This window comes from Siphateles boraxobius, unplaced genomic scaffold, assembly GCF_051911475.1.
Source record: "Siphateles boraxobius isolate OS27281-9 unplaced genomic scaffold, OSU_SipBor_1 65, whole genome shotgun sequence".
Classification (NCBI taxonomy): domain Eukaryota; kingdom Metazoa; phylum Chordata; class Actinopteri; order Cypriniformes; family Leuciscidae; genus Siphateles; species Siphateles boraxobius.
In genome coordinates, this window is record NW_027509192.1 from 10849678 (window position 1) to 10859122 (window position 9445).

Genomic DNA, 9445 nt, shown 5'->3' on the forward strand with positions numbered 1-9445 from the left:
ATTACAACTATTTGCATTGCAATACAGCTCTAATTAAAATTAAGCACATTTTTCCTTGAAATTCTCATTAGTGCACTATGTCTGGTGTTTTTATTTCCAATTCCCATTATTCTCAGTTCATTACTGTAATACTGTAAAAACAAAATCCCCCAAAATGTGATCCAGTACCAAAAAATGAAACTAAAAAAATCCTGGAAAACAAGCTTAGTTTTATGAATAATAATATTTTTTTATATTTATTTTGATGCGACTTTTTGTGAGATTCACTTGTACAAGTAAAATAATGATATAAGTCCAATTTAAAAATAGAAAACAGAATATAAAAATAGAATACAGACAAAAATGATATATAATATAAATAAATATGTATTTTTATGATTCAATATTACATTTGTTTTAATTTTTATTATTACATATATTTTTACAGAATTGTTTTCACATCTAGAATATGACTGAAGGAAATTGAATGATGAAGCCATTGCTAGTCGGCCAGATAAGGACAAGGATTATGGAGGGTTGATGACTATCTATGAACTATTTTTCTCCTTTACTAGAGGTGTCGTAAGCTCAGCGACATGCACACGGCAAGAATCTCACCTAGCAGTGCCACGACCATGATCTCACCATGATAATGAGTTTCATCAGCTCTCACTTTACTCTCAATCTCTTCATTTCCTGCCATTCAGATCTGCCATTAACCCTCAAATAGTCCATGTCAGGCATGTCTGATGAACCCGGAGACATTTCGGGAGCCATGAGTGAAATTATAGGGGCTGGATATTGTGACGTAACACACAGTGGCAGTTCCCATTTGTCATGAACCCTGAGGATGACCCATTAAAAGCAAAATAGGAAACCCTTAAGGTGTCATCTCACCCTCTCCATCACACTCCTACTCATCCCATATTTCAGACGTCAAGGGGTAACCGTAAAGTCTACTCTAAGTAACTTCTATTTTGGGCAGAGAGGCACTCAGACACTTGCAGACATGCACGTTCATCCACCCACTAGGGTATTATCAATCAGGTGACATCATATAATGATGTCAAGGAAAACTACACAAACCACGTGTTGTAGGAACGCCTTGTCAAGTTGATTAATAGCTTGTTTCTGGCCTAAGCAGTACAACATGCAGAAGGGATGTACTTGACAGCAAAGAGAGTTAAATCACACATACTATACCCTCTTTATGTATGTATCAAACAATACCATAAAAACAATAAAGAAATACAATGGTCTCCATCTATGAAAAAAGTGTAATATGTCAGTCAAAAGAGATGAAAGTTATTTTAGCTTTAACCCCCTATACCTGCATGATCAGCAACAGCTGCTGGAATTTTGAACACTTTAAATAAATACAGCATGGGACAGCTGGGTAATCCTGAACAAAATTAACAATAGACAGGATTTTAGGAGCCTTTCTTCATCCTCAATATCGAACCCCTTGCCAAAGACACCAATGAAGCAAGCAAATGATTTACAAATCAACACAGTCTCATGACTCGATTGTGCAAATTGGTGCTAAATCTAAATCTTAATTGAACGTTTTTGCACTGGTTAGTTTTAGTTTAGGGTTAGCGTTGCTTAACTTTTTTATTACAAATTGTATGTTTTTCTACGTATCACACTGCATGAATATATGTACCAAACTTAAACTTACTTACGTTTTCTTGAGATATCGGATCATTCATCTTAATTGTTTTACATTTTTAAAATGTCTTTAATAACATTATTTTTTATTAGGGGTTCAAGCACGTACCGCTATTGTAACCCTATTGTAATTGATAGAATTTCCAAGGATCAGCATTCTCCCCTAAAAGTGATCGGGCAGACCAAACCATAACTAAGTCATAGAGACTTAAAACTTTGAGGGATGGTAGTACTCACCCCATCTACAACGTCACCAAGTCTCGTCCCAATCGGCCTAATGGTGGCGCTACAGCGATCAAAAGTATTTGATGGTCCATAACTCACATAACTCAACCATTCGTCGCAGGCTCAAGTGTCTTACATCATTGGAATCCTTGGCTCAAGACGGATCTTTTCGGGTATTTTGGATTTTTTTGTGTGTGAACTAGTCCTAGGTTTGAACCAAATCAGTGCAGAAAGATTCTCTGGAGTCTGATTATCAATAACTATCAGAAAAAAGTAGAAATTTTGATTCACGTCCATGATGGGATGCCAAAACGTCTAAGTGGGCATGACCACTTCAACTAAAACGGCTATCATTCTTGAACGGAATGAGGTAATTTCACCAAATTTGGTACACCTATGGCCTCAGTCTGTGGCCACGTGAGAAAGGACGCAGCGACTGGCCTGGTGGCACTATAAAATGAAAAAAATTAAAATAAATGAAAAAAATTAAATAAATAGCAACAGTCAGTCTGATTGACTTGCTGCATGGCATGCGGTGACTTTGCCAATGGTGCCGCGATTGTCTATGAGGACATTTGTGTATCTAGAAAAATCTAGAATTATTGATGAAAAAAGACGCCCATCGTCGAGCAGCTTCAGACAAGGTGAACGGAGGCCGATCGGAACGAAACTCGCTGGGCCTGTTAGACACACGGCCCTAGAGGCGTGTGAGAAAATCAAAAGAAATCCACCTGCGTAAAGGATTGAAGGCTATACCTGTATATAACTCGATTTTTCTCCTAATTCTAAGTAACTTTGCCTCTAGGACCCCAGCTGTCAATTGAATCAATCGTTAAATATCGAAGATTATTTCAAAAACCTACTTTCACGAAGTAGGCCTATATAGTCCTAGGTTTTTGGCTCTAACTCAGTAAATGTTTAAAAGCTTTAAAACCATATATTTCCTTAGTAAATTCCCTGTTTTGGCTGTAAATGTTTTTTTCTATCTATGATCTAGGTGGTTACAGGCTTGCTAAATAAAACATAATACCTTTTAAAGCATGTGCTTAAAGGCCTTAAAGCACTTGAACCCCATAAATTGCTATTTTTTACAATAAATCTGTTTTGTAGAACGCTTCAATCAATTTAAGAAGGTTGATCCTGCAAATTATTTATTTTTTAAATATCTAGTTTTCATCTACAAACAGGTTACGGTCTTTTTTGGAGGAATTTTCAAAAATTAGACTAAGATAAGAAGATAAGTCTGTTTTTAATTTTCACCAACAATATTGACTTATTATGGGCAATTTAATCATATTAATGATAATGCTATATTATATGAAAATATATTAGGAGCTAAAATGAACACATTTCTGGTTTGGTGTCCAGCATTCTCAAAAAACCCTGGATTTATGAAAAGTTATGATAATTTATAAAATTTTAAAATTATTTTATCCGGTAGAAATAGCTATTTGCAAGTAAAAACAACAACATTTAATCACAAACAACTGGAAGAAGTAGGTAAAGAAGTAGTAATTCATTGGTAATAAACAGTGTAAACACACAAGATTTACTTAAATTTTTGTTTATTTTTTATTTACCTAATTTAAATATTGTCTTTGAGAGTGAGGGGATTTGGAGTCTAAAAGGTTGAGAACCACTGGCCTTTCTGATGGGATTGAGGGGGTATATAAGACAAAAAAGGAAAACATACCAATATCATTTGCTAGATCAAACTTGACACACATTGTGTCACGGTATACAAGTTCATTGCTTCCTTCTCGTCTCGTGTTTATGTATGTAGTGGGCGTGAATGAGTGTCATTCCTTGATCCCCTCCAGCTGATCGTCATCACATCACCAGCTGCAGCCGATCTCATCTCACCATATATTCTCACAGTTCTCTCATCTCCTTTGTCAGATCGTTGGATGTTTGTCTCTCCGTGTGGTGTTCCTGTTGGATTCGTTGTCATCTCTTCGTTGGATTGTCGTTTGGGTTTCCACTGCACTTCACGGGTTCGTCTTCGACCATCGAGGTCCCTGCGTCATCAGTCCACACCCGTGTTGCTGTCGTGCTTTTCACCGTTCAATAAAGAACTGAGTTTGACCTGCGATTGCTTCCGTCCTGTTTTTGACAACCATGACAGAACGATCTGACCGTGCTATGGAAGCAGCAGGTTCGCCGACCTCGTTGGAGGAATTCCTTCAGCACAGCGCTAGAAGAATGGATTCTCAGGAGAGGAATCTAGGGGACACGGGTCGTGCGGTACAAGCTTTGGTGACGCAGGTGTCCGAGCTCACCCAGCAGATCCAACTACTTCGTGCTCCCGCTGCGCCACCCACACCAGCTGTTCCCCCCACACCACCAGAGATCGCTACGACATCAGAGCCACGCCTACCTGTTCCGGAATCATACGCTGGTGAGTCTGCTTACTGCAGAGCATTCCTGACACGTTGTGCCATGCATTTCGCACTGCAACCGAGAACTTTCAATAATGAGCCAGCCAAGGTGGCATTTGTCATTACTCTGTTGACCGGAAAGGCGGCGTTATGGGGGACAGCGGTGTGGGAAAATCAAGACCCTTGCTGTGCCTCGTTCCAGGCACTCTCCTCAGAGATGAGACGGGTGTTCAATCGGGCCGTCGCGGGGAGAGAGGCTGCCAGGGTGTTGGCCGACCTCCGTCAGGGTGACAGGTCGGTCTCGGACTATTCGATCGAGTTCCGCACCCTGGCGGGCGAAAGCCAGTGGAACGAGGCGGCGCAGTGGGACATGTTCCTGCATGGGTTGGCTGACCGCGTCCAGAGGGAGATCTACGCCCTGGACCTCCCCACGACGCTGAATGGACTCATCGAGCTTGCTCTGAGGGTGGACGCTCGCATCACCAGAGTCGGGGGAAGAACACCGTCCATTCGGTCTCCAGCTGGAGCAGAGGGTCAACGGTCCAGTGGCAGGGACGTGGTCAGCCCAGTCTTCGATCACGAACCCATGCAGGTGGGTCGAGCTCGGCTTTCCCGGGAGGAGAGGGAAAGGCGGAGGTCCCAGGGCCTCTGCCTATACTGTGGAGGTTCGGGACACTTTGCCTACAACTGCCCGGTAAAAGGCCAAGCCCGATAGTAAGTATGAGGCTACTATCGGGTGGGATCTCCGCCGAGAAGACCTCATCCACATCTACCCTCCTTCCGGTAAGACTGAGATGGTCAATTCACCAGCACGACTGTCAAGCACTTCTGGACTCGCCCGGGTTCTAAGAACATCAAACCCGACTCTTTATCTCGCATTTTTGATCGTTCCGAACGCCCGTCTACTCCCGAGTGCATTTTACCGGAAACCCTATTTGTTTCCACACTCGTATGGGAGATCGAATCGAAGGTCAAGACGGCCTTAGAAGGGGTAATGCCTCCGCCCGGTTGCCCACCGAATCGCTTATTTGTGCCGGAGGGATTACGGTCCGACGTTATACAGTGGGGTCATTGCTCCAACGTGGCTTGTCATCCAGGAGTTAATCGTACTAAGTTTTTAGTCAAGCAACGATTTTGGTGGCCACTTATGGCTCGTGACATCCACAGTTTTGTTTTGGCTTGCTCGGTCTGTGCCACTGGTAAGACTTCCAATCGTCCGCCTGATGGGCTCCTTCAACCGCTGCCTGTCCCTTCGAGACCCTGGTCCCATATCGCTCTAGATTTTGTCACCGCCCTCCCGCCCTCCCAGGGCAACACAGTCGTTTTGACTGTGGTGGACCGGTTCTCGAAGGCGGCTCATTTCATTCCCTTACCCAAATTACCCTCAGCTAAGGAGACAGCGTTGACAGTCATTGACCACGTCTTTCGCTTACATGGCCTCCCGATGGACGTGGTCTCTGACAGAGGACCCCAGTTTGTGTCCAAATTTTGGCAAGAATTTTGTAAGTTACTGGGGGCGACGGTTAGTCTGTCCTCAGGGTTCCATCCCCAGAGCAATGGTCAGACCGAGAGAGCCAACCAAGATCTGGAAAGGGTGTTGCGATGTTTGGTTTCTAAGAATCCTTCCTCTTGGAGTCAACAGATTTCCATGGTGGAGTACGCCCACAATACGTTACCAGTGTCGGCTACGGGCCTATCTCCGTTTGAGTGTAGTTTAGGTTACCAGCCACCTATTTTTCCTAGTCTGGAATCCGAGGTCGCGGTCCCCTCCGCTCACGCCTTAATCCAGAGGTGTCACCGCACTTGGACTAGAGCCCGTGAGGCTCTACTCCAAGTGGGGGCGCGCACCAAGGCTAAGGCCGATCGCCACCGGTCAAAGCCTCCCGTATACGTCGTTGGTCAAAAAGTGTGGCTTTCAACTAAGAACATTCCTCTCCGATCCGTCTCTAATAAGCTTGCCCCCAAATTCATTGGCCCGTTCACTGTCACCAAGATCATTAGTCCGGTGACAGTCCGCCTTAGTTTACCTCCAGCGTACAGGAGGGTTCACCCCGTTTTCCATGTTTCAAAAATCAAGCCCGTGTTTCATGCTCGCATTAATCCGCCAGTCCCGGTTCCCCCCCCGCCGCGTCTCGTAGATGGGGAGACCACCTATTCGGTAAATCGCATTCTGGATTCTAGACGGAGGGGACGTGGATTTCAGTACTTGGTGGACTGGGAAGGTTACGGTCCGGAGGAGAGAAGTTGGGTTCCGGCTAGAGACATCCTGGATCACTCTCTGATCGATGATTTCAATCGACAGGTAAGGGAGTCTGGGAACGGCAGGAGGCGTTCCTAGGAGAGGGGGTACTGTCACGGTATACAAGTTCATTGCTTCCTTCTCGTCTCGTGTTTATGTTGTTGTATGAAAGCACGTGTGTAGTGGGCGTGAATGAGTGTCATTCCTTGATCCGCTCCAGCTGATCGTCATCACATCACCAGCTGCAGCCGATCTCATCTCACCATATATTCTCACAGTTCTCTCATCTCCTTTGTCAGATCGTTGGATGTTTGTCTCTCCGTGTGGTGTTCCTGTTGAATTCGTCGTCATCTCTTCGTTGGATTGTCGTTTGGGTTTCCACTGCACTTCACGGGTTCGTCTTCGACCATCGAGGTCCCTGCGTCATCAGTCCACACCCGTGTTGCTGTCGTGCTTTTCACCGTTCAATAAAGAACTGAGTTTGACCTGCGATTGCTTCCGTCCTGTTTTTGACAACCATGACACATTGAACCATTACATTAACTGATAACATTCAGTAACAAAGCAACATATATCCCCAAAACAATAAATCCCCATGCTGGCCCAGGGCCACCGCGGCTTGATTTAGTTCTGTGTATATACGGGGCATAAACAAATTTGCTGTCAAATTAAGAGGTTTTTGCTGTTAACATAATTTAAAAAAAAAGGTGAAAATACCACTGAGCCACTTTATTTTCCTTGGACTTGGCCTCATTACAGGGGACGAAAAGCCATATATTTATAGCACAACATAGACACATTCCCATGTAGGCCACTAGCTCGACATAACATCCAAATTTAGCAGAGGCAACATACTGACTTCTCCAACACGGACCAAAACATTTCACTCCTGTAATGGATAGCCCATAAACATAATTACTTATATTACCTCAACAGGTTATTTATTTTATAACCAACTCAAAAATGTCAGTATATATGAGGATGAGAAGTATAAAACATAGAGTATGCTACAACTTTGATTACATGAAATGAGATGATACTATTTGGATAAATTAATACAAAATAAAACCCTAAAAACCAAAGTCAAATTGTTTTGAATTTATGCATCACAACATTATAATGTACAGTATGAAAAAAATGGATAATAATTTTGAGATTTGCTAAAAATGACATTTAACAGTCTTACATTAATAATGTTTTAAAAGATTGAGTGTTAGATGACAGCCAAGGTAATCTAAATGTAAAAATAGAGGAAATTATCAATTACTGATAAATGTGATAACTGATATGGTACCGATATAATGTGCAAGCCCAGATGTAAACAGTCAGAAATTAGATATATACATCAAGCAAGATAATATCAGGGATAATAAAAATGGATTCCTAGATATGTTTCCACAAAGCAATATTCAGTCCATCTCTTCCTGTAAGTAATTAAACAAATGACAATTAATTAGCTCTGTTTCACTCTGTATTGTGGAAGTAAACATAATCCTTATCTAAATGGTGGTGAGTGCAATGTACTCGGAAGGGATGTTGTTTTTGTTCCAGAGTTCTGCTGGGAAAAGGAGGAGTTTTCCCCTTAGACAGAGCGAGTTCTGGGTCTTAGTATTGGTGGGAATGAAAGACAGGCCTTGACTTCAACAGACACAACACTGCCCAAGTCTAATGGATTTGTGCCGCCGCCGCACATGTTGCTGTTAGCCTTATGTGTCTAGACTCGTGATGCAGCTCTCTGATCTGAGAATTAGGAGGAGTGGGAACGTGTCTTCATGAAGCTCAAGCACAGGTCAGCCAAGCGAGACAAAAAGTTGTGTACTTTGTAAGTAATCATTCAACAGATGCTTCAATCCAAAGCCACTTCAAGCTTGTTTGTTGCTTATGTCACCTCTAATCTCTCATTGAAACGAAACAACTTCCACCCCCTTTGGTTCCAAGTCTAACTCATATGACAAAGAGGGGACGAGAGGCATGGTTTGCATGACTCTGATGTAACATGACAGGAGACCCCTGCGGTTGGTCACAAGCGACCGTTTCCAGTTCTGAGGCAGGTGCTGAAAACAAATCCATGTGGTCTTGCTAACAAAGGCCACTGAAAGGCTACTGGGAGAGGATCCTGGCAGGACACGGGTTATTGGACTTCCCAAACATGCTGTTTTTCTGTTGGTTATGATCCCAGTGCAATTGAGAAATGTTGAAAGCATACTGGACAGTATGCCAAAAGTTTATTTAAAGGTGCTCTGCAAAGAGGTACCATGAAGGTTTTAAAGAGTGTCATCTTGAAAATCCATCTATGGTAATGGGTTAGTTCGCCCAAAAATAAAAATTCTCTCATCAGTTACGCACCCTCAGATCATTCCAAACCCATAAGCCTTTTCTTCGAACACAATAAGATATATTTTTTATGAGACCTGAAAGATTTCGGTCTCTCCATTGAAAGTCCATTCCACCAAAACTTCGACACTTCAAAAAGAGATCGTAAAAGAAATCCATATGAATCTAGCAGTTCTTGTGGTACTTGAACATGTGTAAACATACCTCACTGGTTCTTGCAAAAAAAAAACAATCGTGTTTGTGTGACACGAGAACAAACCTCATTGGTTCTTTTAGAAACTCAAAGGTGTTTGAGTGACACGAGAACAAACCTCATTGGTTCTTTTAGAAACTCAAAGTTGTTTGTGTGACACGAGAACAAACCTCACTGGTTCTTGCAGAAACTCAATGGTGTTTGCCTGACACACAAAAACAAACCTCACTGGTTCTTGCAGAAACTCAAAGGTGTTTGTGTGACACATGAGAACAAACCTAATTGGTTCTTGCGCACCAAGCAAACATGTTTGAGCTTCTGTTTAAAATATTTGATGAGCTCTATGGATGTGCGTTGATCAATGTGAATAAAAGCCTAAATTAAATTTGTTCACCATATAAGGCAATCATTACTTTTCAGAAGACT